General features: G+C 43.2%; 1 protein-coding gene across 5 annotated transcripts in view; it reads left to right on the top strand.

The window, feature by feature from the left end:
- GRAMD1B (GRAM domain containing 1B) overlaps positions 1 to 13979 on the top strand; it is a 138253-nt gene that overhangs the window by 47635 nt on the left and 76639 nt on the right. Inside the window, exon 1 of one of the 5 annotated variants that reach the window (XM_074561385.1) lies at positions 12196 to 12299. The exons of 3 other annotated variants lie outside the window; for them this stretch is intronic. The gene's annotated coding sequence lies outside the window, so the exon portion shown is untranslated. Of the gene's footprint in view, positions 1 to 12195; positions 12300 to 13202; positions 13225 to 13979 lie in introns of those variants that run through there. One more of the 5 variants, XM_074561386.1, reaches the window with a different exon arrangement.

Here is a 13979-nt window from a genome sequence, read left to right as displayed (position 1 = left end):
AGCTTCATCAAACTTGCTGTGTATTGGTCACTATGAGTTCTGATCCTTAAATACACAAGTGAAATTTTGTGTGTGGCTTTTGTCCTCAGCAAAGACAATATTGAGCTTAGCTGTTTGTATTTCCCTTCTGATGTGTGGTTACAGTCCTGAGGTATCTAGAGCTTGTGGGTTGTAGCTGGGTGAGAACTGCTATGAAGTTCCAGAAGAAACTTAAGTTTCTTGTTCTTCAGGTTGATTAATGACTACTTCAACTTGCAGCATTGGTGCAAAAGCTGTTGAAAAATGAATGCTTATTTTTGTCCATGAGTTATTATTGTTGCCTTGCTCAGAGCCATATGATTAAGAATTTTGCTGTATCTTGTAATTCATCTTTTGAGCCTGAATCTGCTTAATTTTCTTGTTCTGTGCATGAAGTATGAGCCCATAGCTACTAACACTTTTCTATCGTGGGCCAGCTCCTGCAGACCTGTTCGTCCATTAACATCTTAGGGGTCCAGCATTACATCTGGACTTTGGTTTCTGAATTTCCCATTTTGTTACTGCGTGCACAGTAGAGTTATGTTGTATTTTACTTAGCTGATCTTGTGCCTTTGGGTTATAGTGAGCCTGCAGGAGGGCATATGCTGAGATTTGGGAGCAGCTTCCTTTGTGCTGCTGCATAGTGGATTACAAGAATCATCTGAATGGTGTCTTCCACTATATGCATGCTTGTTAACCAGGCATGGTCTCTCAGAAGATCACTGTTTTAGGTCTGTTACTCAGTTATTCCACATAAGCTGTCTCTGAGGTCAGAGGTCTCTCTTACTATGTAGTAGGGCAAATGCTTACTGAATTCAGATTCCCCACTATGATGTCAAAGGCCAATGGATTGAGTAAGAACTGAGTAGCAGCTGATTGAGCATCTGAGGAATTGACTCACTTGAGAGAACATCTTGACCCTGAAGAGCTAATTAATATCCCAACAGAATCTGGCTCAGAATTAGCACTTGGTAGTTGTAGCTAACCTTTTCCTCCATATGTTGCACTCCAATTATCAGTCTCTCTGGGGCTGTGGAGCCTGGCGTAATTGACTAGTGGGGAGTGGTGCTTCCAACCAGGAAATAAAGAACCTGATGGCAAAGCAGATGGGTACTTAGATCATACCTGGGCTTCCTCTGTGTATATACTGGTATACCATTTGATCTGGGATTTCATAGGTTAAACAGTGTTAGGCTTCATTAATACTCAGATGGGGGATTTCTGGGCATAGCAAGAAGGGAATAATTTGGAGGTATCGCCTGTTTTACATGTAGACTAAACTGGAGCCTTTAGACTAGTGCTGAGAAGATCTTCCTGGCAGGAAGGGACATGTTTCAGCTGGAGCACCATCAGACATCAGACCTATTTTTGCAGAGCCAGGGTGATGGTGAGCCTGCTGACCTATCTTACTGGGGGCCTGCAGCATTCCTGCTGCCTACATTTAATTAGAAGTAACTTCTGTTTCCATACTGGGCCTAAAATGATCCATACCAGGGCTAATAAATTACCATTTCCTCTTCGTTTTTTTTTTTCCTCCTTTGCCAATGTTAATTGCATCAGGCTCTTCTGGTATAGTCTTCCCTTGGATGCTGTTGACTTGTGCTTATGAAACAACCAAAAATATTTCAGACACATTTTGAGCTTCATGTAGGGTGTGAAGCTGGACATGAAAGAGTCTTGACTCTCCTAGAGTCTTGAAAATTGCGTGAGGAGGGGCTTTCTCTGCTCTTAAGATGCCATTTTTGACAACTAAAAAAAGGTCCTCCATCCACAGGTTAGGAGTGCTCTGCTTCTGTTAAAGACCTACAGGCAATTCTATTCACCTGATCAAATGACTTGTAGAACAGCTCTTAAAAAAAAAAAACCAAACAAAAACCCCCAAACAAACAAAAAAACCAACCAACAAGCAAACCCAAAACAACAACAACAAAAAACCCCAAAGACACAACCACCCAGGGTTTCAGCCGTTTTGTAAGTTGTGACAAAAGCTGAGCAGAGTAGAACAGAACAGGGGAGAGTAAAAAACCATGTGGTGTGTACTGAAAGGTGTACCTTCTCTTGGCATGCTGCCTTTGATATCGGGCAGAATGAGCCTGTGCTGTACCACAGCAGAGAGCAAGTGAGGATCTGCACCAGCCCCAGTACATCTGGGAAAGTGTTGAAAGAAGCTACCCCAGCTAAAAGTAAAGGGATGCTGAGTTGCTATGTTGACTCTGGGATAAAAAAAGAGAGGAGGAATGCATAGCTGAGGATGGCTGAAATCTGGACCAGGTATAGCCAACATCTTCAGTGCCTGCCTGCTCTTACTATAAAAGATGGTACCAGGGTATGCTACTGGTGGAGTTAATTTCTCAGTGATGGACTTCCAAGGACCATGTTCCAACTCTCAGGTCCTTTCAGAGAAGACCGAGAATTCTGTCCTGTTGCTGGTAGATGCATTCAGTGTTCTCTAGCAATTTTTTTCATGAGGTGTGAGTGCTGCTGTTGGCTTCTGTGTTGTGAAGTACAGCCATGGTCCAGAACCCATATCCTGATAAGGTGTCCTGCAGCACAGCAGTGAAGCAGGCCTGCCATCTGTGTGTACCTTCTCTGAGGAAAAAGCTTTCCTTCTGCAAAGTCATGTAAGTTGTCATGTGTCTGTCATGCCTGCTTCTTTGTGCTGAGAGGGAGCCTATGCAGATTTTGTGTTGTCTTGGGGTAATTATATATGAATTACCTTGGGCTTTCATCTAGATTAAGTCCAAGTTCATGAGCCCGCTTCTGTTTAATCCAAGGACTTGTTCTTTGTCATGACACTGGGGCACCTATCAGGTTTAGGATGCCGAGTATCTTTAGAAGTAAAAGTTAAGCTACTGAACTGGAGGGAAAAAAAAATCAGCCCTTAGACTTGCACTCAGTTTAAGGAGGAGATAAACTGGTGAAGAGGGAACAGCATGGAAGGTACAAGGATGGAGAGCTATAGGCTGCAGGGAAATAGAGGGGACAGAAGTGACTGGCAGATTACAAGAGATGATACCAAAATGATTTAAATTGGAGATCATATCAAAATGGATGCAATGGGGAAGAGTAGTTAGTTTTAAAGGATCTCAGACTTTGATGTCATACCTTTGGCTGCAGCTTGATTTAGCCCCTTAATCTGTGCAGTACCTTGTTCTGAGAGTTCCAGGGCTGCAGGGCTTATTTTTCCTTTGTGTAAGCTAGTAAGTTTTTCAAATTAAGGGATCAAAATTCATAAGAGCGAGCTTGCAAGATTAGGGAATGGCTTAAGATATAGGCGAGTTCAAGAAGTTTTGCTTGCTGCTTGAATTCCCACAAAGTTGTGTAAAGAATAGAAAGGAGGTCAAACTTTGAAAAAGTGCCAAAATTTACATCCTTGGAGTGTGTGTAAAAGGTCATTACATATTTATGTACCTAGGGCTTGCTTATGCTGCATCTTCCTAGCCTGTGTCCCTTTCCCCTTGATAGAAAGAAGTTGGTGCTAACATACCGCGCCCCTGTTTGCGTGCAAGTGGAGGCACAGCAAAGATTGCTACGTCTGCAGCTTCAGGGAGAGTGGGAGGTTTTTTCCATTGCTTGGGGCAGCTGAAGAACAGGTGAGGATTGAGTAAAATGGGGCTGTGCATGCTGTGTCTGTTTTTAAAAGGGGAGGGTCAGGGATAACAGAGCCCAGGGACCCTTGTTTGCATGTCTAGATGTGATGATTCTGCAGGGAGAAGGGTGCAGTAGCTCTCTGACCTGAGCTATGCTAACCCACGCAGCATGGTGCAGGCCTCCTGGAGTGTTATTAAGGCGAAAAGCCTACTGGAGTAAAAGGGGGAATGGATGCTGTTTTAAAGGGGATGATTAAGTAGAAGACAGCTGCTGCTTTCTGTGGTATGAGTGTAAAATTTGGGGAGACTAGCATGTTGCTCTTTCCAACAGTGCTAGCTGTAAGGGATGCCTGAATTTGAAGTCTTTGATAGGGAGGGTCCTGATACTAGTCTCACCCCTGAGTATCTTATGTCTATCACAGATGGATGCCTGATGCATCATCTTTAGGGAGGTTTTCAAAAGTGGCACTAAAGACCTTGTTGTGGAGAAGACTTGGAGGCTCATGAGCTCCCAGAAGGTCACAGACCAGAGCCCTGGTGCTCTTGCAATAACTTTAGGGTGAGTTTGGATTTGGATCTAGCTCCAAACTCTGAGTCAGTTAGACTTAATACTAAATAGAAAGTTTAACCAGAAGGGCACAAGTCTCCTTTGTCACCTAGGAAAGATGGTTAATATTTAGATTCAGAACTACTGTCAGTCTTCCTCTCTCACCTTCTGGTTGCTGCTGCTTCCTAAGCCCCACTATTGAGTCTATGCTGTAGAGGACAAGAACAGCTTAAAATTGTATCTCTTCCACTTGGATTGCCAGATTGTCAGCAGAATTGCTATCAATGGAAATATCACCTCCTCTCTGCTCCTTGTATGCCAACATTGTTTTTGTTTGAAGATGGGCTGTTGTTAATTTCAGAGTATGCCAATGTTCTGCTGCCAGTGGAGCTAAGGTGGTTCTTTTTGTAGGAAGTCGGTATTGGGTTTGATTCACCAACGTTGTGCTCCTCTTGCTATCTCTTCCGTTCTTGTTCTCCTTTAATCGTAAGGAGACTGAATTGAGAGGACTTCGATTTGAAGCAAGGGGCATAGTTCCTATTGTTCCCTCCTCCATGGCTGGAGGGGTATGGAAGGACAGATGCCTCTCCTCTGTTTGTCTTACTGGGTCCAGAGACAAGGAGGAGACCTGGGCAGGATTAATTGGTTTCCGTGTGCCTGTTCCTCTACTCTGGTGGTTGTTTCTCAGTGCACGGGAGCCTCCAGCTTTGGAGAGTTGAGAGCAAACTTGAGACCAGGGTAATTTTATGTTACCTATACTAGTGTAGTCACATATCATTACTCTGGGCATTAGCTGATTGCCACTCATGAGACAATTTCATTGATATCATGGATAATTTTTTGTGCAGACAATAAGTAAAACAGATTGTGTGAATCCCCACCATCATTAAAAAGTAATTCTTAAAATTTGGCCCTCTGTTCCAAGCTGTCATGCTAAAATGATACCTGCCTGTTTCCCTTCTAAAAGCAGCTCCGAGACAGAGCTTGTAGTGTGAGAGTTTCCATACAGATCAGTAATGTAACTTCACAAGAAAAGGTAGGGTCTTACACTAAATGTAATGGCAAGACAAACCAGGATTCGGATCTTGCTTCTCCATTTCCTGATCAGTTCTGTCTCTGCTGGACTAGTGTTAGGTAAGATTAGATAAACTCCAGTGTGCCTTGTGTATCACTGAATGCAGAGGAGGTCTGACAGACCTCACATGGCTGCGTCACTAGCTCGTGATGCTGAGGAACATGAGGGGGAGGTGAAGAGGCGTTTTAATGTCCCTTTTTTTCGCTCATCTGAGACCCTGGGCAAACTCCTTACCCTTCCTTCCTCTTCCCAAGAGCAGAAGTTTTAGTTGTGTAAGTGCAACTGCACTTCACTTGCAGACCTTAAGTAATGGTTGCCCCATCAGCTCTGTATCCTCTGGGAGCACTGTAATTCTCAAACATTATGGCAGCTATCTTGAAGCATGTGGAGGAGTGGCAGAGAAGGGGGTAGGAGGCTAGGATGCATTATAATTAGCCATCTCCTTTCATAGGTTTCCAGTTCTGTATGCCTTGGCCCTTGTCCGCAGGCTTTTTTTTTTTTGTGCAGTATGCTGGCAGCTGCTGAGCAGTTTGCATGGTTTCACCTTGCAACAAAGTATTCACTGTGCCTTGGAGCCTTCCCTGTGTTGCTAACAGCGGGTCTGAAGGAGTGATGGTACCAACTGGATGTTGAAGAGCATGCTGGTACCTATAGCTTGGTGTGAGCTAATAGGAAGATATTTCCCTGTGCTCCTTGGACGGGGTTTCCTGGTGTAACTAGCCTGCTTAGAGGTACCCAGGTTTTGCTAAATGCCTTGCACTTCCAGCTTTGTTTTCCTGCTTGCCCGTTCTACTCAGGACTTTTTTTCAAGTAGTCATTGCTGTGAGATGCCAACTGGCTGTTGAGAGTGAGGCTGTCTTTTTCAGAAGACTAATTTAGATTTGTTCTGCTTGCACCTCCTTCCGTTTCATACCAAATGTGGAGAAGGAGGGGAAGGTGTTGGCATTAAGCCTGTCCTAGGGCCTCTTGAGATTGTCTGAAAGTGATCCAGTTGTTGACCAAATAAAAGGGCAAGATTAATAAAGACTGACAAGGCCGTTGCAGGCTTCTGTTGCAGCCCTAAAACTTCAATCCTGCTATAAAATTAGCATCAGAGAGTCTCAGAACTTAACTGATTTCAGCCTCTCACAACTAGAGCTAGGGGCTTTCAAAGATGCAGAGAAGTGAGGGGTTTTCTAGGAGGCCTGATGCTTAATTCTGTTAGTGTGTGGCCAGATTTGTGCCGGGAGTGACTGCTACAGAATCTGTATTGCAGACCTTTACATCAGATCTCTGGGCCAGACTTACCTAAGGTGTATAGGACACATCGCTTTTGACTGGGATGTGGTGTGGGATGCGTCTAGGGGCTATAACTGTCCTTCTGATTTTATTGCCTGTGCCCAAATGTGAAGGGTCTGGGAATTTGAACTGTACCAGGGATCTCTTAATGATAACACTCGTAGAACAAACTGGTGATAGAAGTCAGTATAGGGTTTTCTCAAAAAGAGCACCATGTAGGCAATATCTCTTTGTCTTCCTGTCGGAGAAACCCACCTTTCTTCGTACTGGGAACACTTTAACTGAGATGTCATCAGAAACCAAGATGTACCTATGAGTCATGTCATGAATGTGCCTGCTGCTCCTGCTGCAAAGAAAAGCTCTGAAAGTATGTTATTCCTTGCTTCCATTTTATGTGGTGTGACTGATTAATAAGTACAGTGCAGTAAAAGGTGATGTTAAAATAAAATGGGATGGGGTGGTGTACAGCTTTTCAGGTCCTCATTTTCTAATCTCTTTTGCTTGTGATGGGAAGGGGATGTTTGGGGAAGCAGCTGGGCAAACACTAAAAAAAGTACATCTGAAAATATCATTCTGGAGTTCTGTGTTATTTTTTTCAGTCTTTAACCAGGTCTTCCTCTTTTCCACCAGATACAATAGCTGCAAGTCTAGTTTGTGTGCTACTGAAATCTTCTGTTAATATTATTTGCATACAGCAATGTCTAGGATCACTGGCCATAGTCTTGCACCTGGTGTGCTATTTAAGTAGAAGCAAAAGGTGATCTTAGCTGCACAGAAGTCAAACTGTAAATCTAAGCCAGCAGTCAGTTGATAGAGAAGACAAATAGTATGGGAGAATGCAGATAACAGAACTTGTCTTTTAGCTTCTCTGTGGCCTTTGGAGCCAAAAAGCCAGTTTGAAAGGGGCATTTCCCTCTCCAGAATACTGCCTGTGAGGTAGGAATGAGGCCTGAATATCCACTTCATAATCAACAATAAAAGACTAAAGTGTGATGCCAAACAGAGATCCCATCTGAAGAGAAGACTGTACAGTGTCTCAGCTTGTGTTACTGTTGACTATTCAAGTTAGCAGCTTTTGCTGCTGTTTGTGGTGTCTGTGAGGAGTTCACAGCACGTCTTTTGCCATCCTTAGTACAGGGGTTTGTAATTCCAAGCAGTGGAGTGAGAAGGGTGTCTTAAGGTAGTAGCCACTTGAATTGCTATAGCTTTAATCTGCCTTAGTTGTTAATAACAGCTCAAAGCTTTCAAGCTTTACCTGCCAATCCTGGAGATGAGATGGAGCAAAATCTCTTAATTTATAGTCACTTGTTTGACATGCAGTGGGCATAGAAAAGAAGATAAATAGTGGAGTGACTAGGTGGGGAGAAGTATTGCAGGGATAAGCACGTTAAAACCCACTTGTTGAGCCAATAAATTGACAAACAGGATTGGTGTATGTTGAAGGGCAGAAACTTAAAGCTTTTTTTTTTTACAGCATTTTTCTAGTTCTCCCTCCTCAATTTTTTGAGAACTTGGGACCACAGTATGTGTTTAAATCAGTGCTAGCATTGTTTTTCACAGCCCTGGCTTTCTAGCTGATTGCTTAGGGAAGCTGAATGCACAGAGGGAGGCTGATCATTCTGCCTAAACTTCAGACTGCAGCTGGAGGATGAAGTGCTGTTGACCCATGCTGCTGCTGCTACCTCAGCTTCCCCTGAGACTATGGCAGGTTATATGAGTGGTGGAAGAGGATCTCTGAATGTTGGGGTTTTTTTTCAGCTTGAATGCATGTGCTTCTGCCCTTAGAGACCTTCACAGGCCCTCATTTACAGTGCAGTCGTCAGCTGTTTCTGAAACCCAGCTGCTCAGTGCAGACTATTTCTTCTTAGGTTTCTGTAGGGTCAGAAAAATTCCCCCTAATCCCCCCCAGTTCACTGGTCGAACTGGGAATTCAAGTTGTTTTGGATTTGCTTGGTGAAATGTCCTCCTAATCTTCTAAGATAGGTGTTATCTTTTACAGATTGCTCTCAATGCAGTCCATGAACAAATCAGCTTTTTCCTAACTTTACAGTCAGCAGATAAACACTTTATTATGGCCTTTGTCATTCCTATAGTGCTATATACTTTAGCGTATGCAAGTATTTGCAAGGTGTACCTTGGAAAATATGTGCATCTTTACACTTTATAGTTAACTCTGTAAATGTGGAAATACCAAGTATTCAAAATGAGTTTAATATAAAAGAAAGCAGCAGAAACAACTTGGGGTAGGAGTTATGTGGTGATGGTAACTATGTACTTAATTCTTGCTGCATTCCATCACCATAGGAAATAAGATGGTCTTAGTAAATGCAGTGTACAAATAATATCTACTTATTGTAAGAAATAGCTAAATGTTACATACCTTACAAAGAGATCCTTTTTACTTTGTATTTTACCTGCCTCTTTTTACATACCTCCTCTCCACCCTGAGATTCGAACTCTATTTAGCAGAGCACTGGATGCAGTTAGGAGGAGCTCATCTTGTGTGTCTCTGGGAAGAAGTGTTAATTGGTGCTGGTTTGTTGTTGGAGAAGGGGGCACCTTAATCATCAAGCAGTGTACAGGGTCCCCTATGGTGACCTGATGTCTCACTGAGCTGCTTATGCTGCTCTGCTTTCCAGTGGATCAGAGAGTCCTGGCAGAAAAGACAAAGAAGAGAAAAACTTCCTTGTAGTGGGTCAGCTGAGCTTGGAACATCCTTTTACAGATTCTGCCTCTGCCTTTCTTATGAGCTAACCACCCATGGTTTTCACCAAGAATAAACTGGTAGTGATGTTGGTGCTCAAACCATTTTATCTTCCCATTTCAGGAGACTTAAAAAAAAACTGTGTTAGCTTCCACCTGGCAATGGACAGTCTAGTTGAAGAAAAATAGTAATTGGTTAATTCTGGCCTTGAGAATTTCATTCTGGTAATTATTAACCTCAAATTACTTTTTCAGTAGGGTATTCTTAATTCTCTCAGGGTTTGTGCATCTTATCCCGTAGCAGCGGCATATCTGGCAGAGACTTAAAGGCAGCTGTGCCTTTAAAATTAAATTGCCTGTGATGAAAGAAATCTGAGAGCAGAGAAAGGAGGACCAGTGCCTTTTGCGCAGATCAAGGTCTTTGGAGATTTCTCCACAGCTCTGCCTTCTCATCAGCCTAGTCACTGCTCCTTTCCTCTGGGGCCCAACTGCAGAGACTATAATAATATCAATAAAAGCCACCCTAGAACTGTCTCAGTGGTGGCATTACATCTTTCCATGGTGGATTCTGAGGTCACTGCTTTGTGCCACTTTTTCCCCAGAACTACTGTGCGTGTGTAAACAAGCTGGGATTCTATCTTCTTTCAGTTCAACAGTGTTTTGCTCCCTTGCTGCTGAAGTGACGCTACCCCAGATTGCTGGGGAGCACATTGGCACTTGGACAGACTTCCCCATTTCTGCAGATGACTGTAACCGTGTGAGTGCTCACTGATCTCTATATCTCTTTTCTTTCTCCTCTTCCCTTGTTTTTCTTCCCATCCGTTCTTTCTTGGCCTTTGCAGAGTATTTGTTGTACATTCCAGTGATAAGATGGCAGCATGCATCTCCCCACTGCATCATGCGTTGTAACAAGGTCAGGCATTGTAATGGTACTAGCCAATGGTCCTTGAGCTGCTCTGCTTTTTTCCTGTTCTCCTGCAAGTTTGATCCAATACTCTTCCTTAAGCCTTCTCTGCTGCTTGTTTTCCCTTCCCTCTTAAGCATGCTGCCCCAGATCTTCAGTTGTAATATGCTCTGTTATGTGCTTGCTCTCTTCTGAACCCCTTGTTTAAATGGCAGGCCAGGTGTAATATGGGCCGGCATGAGAGTTATGGGTTTAACGAAGTTTCCAGCATTGTAAGATTTTTGTTATTTCTGCAGTCTGGAAAAGAATCTTTGTTTCAGGCTCAGACATGTAAATGCTCAGATTTCTTTATGTGAGCTTGAGCAGGCTGTTGCTTTGTGCAGCACCTGCCCATGCATCAGTCCCCTCAAATTAGGAATCTCTTCTTCTGGGTTCCCAATGAAGTGTGTAGCTTTGTGGTATGTGACACTCTGTGGAAAACAGGAATCCCCCCTATTGTATTCCAGTTTGCAGCCTGCCATTCTTCATTCTACCTTGTTGCTGATGCCACTGCTACTGGAAGACCCCTTGAACATGCAAGGGGTAGTATGTGAACTTGAGCTGTGGGAGGCTTTGCTGCTGATCTGAGATGCCTCTCTATCTGCAAACTGGAAGCTTGTGTTGAAGACCTGGGTCTTGAGTCCCTGCTTTAGCTGCTTTCTTATATCTTAGGTTTCAGAAATGAAGGATCCAGGATCTTTCTCTTCCTCTCACAAATTTGTAGTCATTCTTCTAGGGTTTTTATTCTTCACGCAAAAAATACTGTGGTATATGTTCTTGCTACAAGGCTTTCACCTGTTTATCTGAAACATCCAAGGTTAGTTTTTTGCCCAGGATAGGATATTGCGTTAGACACCCCATAGGTCCAGATGAGTACAGAAGGCTTTGTTTTTCTGGTGTGCTACCTATGTGTGTCTGTGGATTATCCCTTAGGCAGTGCTAGCCCAAGGACTGCAAGTTGTTGGACTCTATGTAAAGATTTAGCTCAAAGTACTTGAAAGACTTTTAAGTTACAAAGGATCCAAAGTGTCTTGGCTGTTAGGCACTTCAAAGTACTCTGATTTTGAGATCTGATGTTCAGCATTATTCTGAGTCAAAATCTTGTTCTGTTAAGGTATCGGGCTATGGTGTCATGTGACTTATTTCATGCCGTGAGTTATTTCAGAACATCTTGAGCCAAATGAAAAGGGAGATGATCAGGTCATAGTATTTCTGCCCAAGGTAATGAAGTCTTATTACCTTTTCACCGGTGGCTGCAAGTTATTTGCAAAGGAAGGTAAAAATTAGAAGATGGCTTTTCATTTCTTGATGAATTAAAATCAAGGAGGAGTTTGTCTGTGAAGCATGCCATGAGTCATGAAATTTTCGTGCCCCTTTTCAGAGTGAATGAGTTTTCTGGGGTGTGAGAGGTTATTGCACCATCTCAAGCAAATGGAAGGTTAAGAGTTCAAACATGCAACACAATGAGGGAGGAAAAAGAGCCAAAAGACTCTGAAAGCAGCAGCCTTCTTCTGTTATAATATTGCTCAAGAAAGAAGCAGTAGCACCTGAATCACCCCAGTTTCTCCACCCTTCTGATACTGACCTCTTTCTCCTTACATGAACAGTATTCTTCCTTCTCCAAATTCTGTATGGGGAATTATTTTGCTTCACCTTTTGATGGAGGGCGGCTTCTCCCTATTCTCTTCCAGGATAGCTGAAGGTACCACTTTTCTGTTGTGATGCTGTTCTACCTTGCCCTGCCTTCCAAGACTGTAAGTTTGGACTTGCATGGTATGACAAACACTGCTTTCACATAGCTTAGAAAGAAATGGCTTACAGGCACTTTCTGTTCTGTATACTGTGTGACTACAGCTCCCATGATGCTGAGAGTGTGAAATGCATATTTTCTTTCTGGAAATGAAGTCTCACGTGACTTCCCAGCTGCTGCAGCAAAGAGAGGGAGTCCCTTCTGAGTGGTTGTTTCCCCCCCCACCCCGCCTCGGGAAATGGAGGTGTGCCCTAGCTTGAAGATGCTGTGATTGCATATGAATTCCTCTGATAGCTGAGGCTGTAGGGCTGCAGAACATTGCTGACTTCGGGAAGGATTCAGGAGTTTATCCATCTGGCACATTTTCCTGTGGATCTGTATACGTGTACACTGAGGTGCATAACAGTTAAACTATCTCTTCCTTACATTCTGTCATCCTTCGTGGCAGTTCTTTCTCTCTCTCCGTAACAATTCCTGATTTGCTTCTAGTTAGTTCTGTTACTAACAGGTATTGTTTTGCATGCATGTTTCGCATAGGCACAGGGTTATTTTACTGCTCCCCCAACTTGTGCAGACTTTTCTTTCTTGCCATATGGGAGAATCAAACTGTAGCTGAAGCGGTGTCTCACAGGTAGCACGTTGCATTCTGTGCCTGCAGGTCATGCATATTTTGTAGTGAACTAATCTGCCTGAGCCTTCCAAGCCCCTTGTTTCCACTGCGTGGGTGCTTGAATATGTAAATTTTTCAATTACCATGAGTCTGAGGTGAGTCTGCGCTGGTTAGTGTGAAGCTAGACCGTAATGATGGGTAGTAGTAAAGCCACAATGATGTGTCTATACAGAGGACGCCCTAATGGCTGTGAGTTGTGACAGTGTATGGCTATTTGAAGGGGCAGTGACACTTGGTAGTTCTTAAAACAAGCAATGCTTTCTTATTTGTAAGGCATCTTTTTGGAGGCAATTACAAGTTCAAACCCTGAGCTAACATGATTGTTGCTGTAGCTATTTATAGAGCTTTGACTTCTTACCCTGACCTAAAGTGTGTCATAGTGGGTTGTTCCCTTCCGAAAAGCGGACTTCCTCAGGAGATGTTTCCTGTTTGCTCTTAAGTTCGTAAGCTATTGCACCCTGCCGGAACTACAGATAGCCTCTGCTGTAAAGAGGCTGCAACATGGAAATTCAGCTTTTTCTGAATTGCAAAGTCGGGCTTTACTGGTTCTCTAGCTTAGGATTTGCTAAAGGTCCTTTGTGAGGCTGTTGTGGTGTTTCCCCCACGCCCCCCCCAGGCTGCTGTGAATACTTGTAGCAGAATGCACACAAGTGAGTAGACTGCTGTTAAGGGACTTCAGTGGCTTCATAGAAGAGGAGTTGAGGAGTAGAGTGTCCACAATGTGGACATTTGCTGTTTGTGTATCTGTGTCTGCGCTGGATGTCTTATGATTACTTTTCAGACTGTCGTCAGCATAAGAGGCGTTTGGAAATTAATTTAGTGCACAACGAGGATGACAATACTTATCCTAGTGAGAGTAACTAACTCAGGCGGTATGGTGAGGTTTTTTTCTATGTGGCATTGGATCGGGTATGTTTAAACTTCATTATATCCACAGCGATGCTTGGGATGGAGGTTGAAAAAAAATATGTATTATGGCATCCCATGGTCCATGATCTACATGTGTTTGTAAGATGGGCTTTATGTTGCTGATAAGCATGAGGGTGGTGTATTTGAATATGCTGAGTAAAAAAGATGTAGTGTGGTGGCCTTGATTTGTATAAGCAGATGGCTGCATGAATGCATTGCAACAGAAACATACTAGAAATATACATTTCCTGTATGTGAAGTCAGGACTTGGGAGTATTCTCTGTGTATATTATATACTGCTGGCCCATTTTAGAGGTGGTTTGAGTACTCAGCACTTTGTTATCTGTCTGGACTGCTGGGCCCTCTTTACTGTTTACATTGCACATCTGCGTGATAGTGACATCTGTTATACGTACTCCAGTGCCTACTAATACTTTTAATGCAAAATACTTTTAATATAATGAAACCCAGTGGGTTGGCTCTGGGGGGGGGGGGG

The sequence above is a fragment of the Larus michahellis genome, chromosome 17 (assembly GCF_964199755.1).
Source record: "Larus michahellis chromosome 17, bLarMic1.1, whole genome shotgun sequence".
NCBI classification, from domain to species: Eukaryota; Metazoa; Chordata; class Aves; order Charadriiformes; family Laridae; genus Larus; species Larus michahellis.
This window is presented reverse-complemented; position numbering and strand designations above follow the sequence as displayed.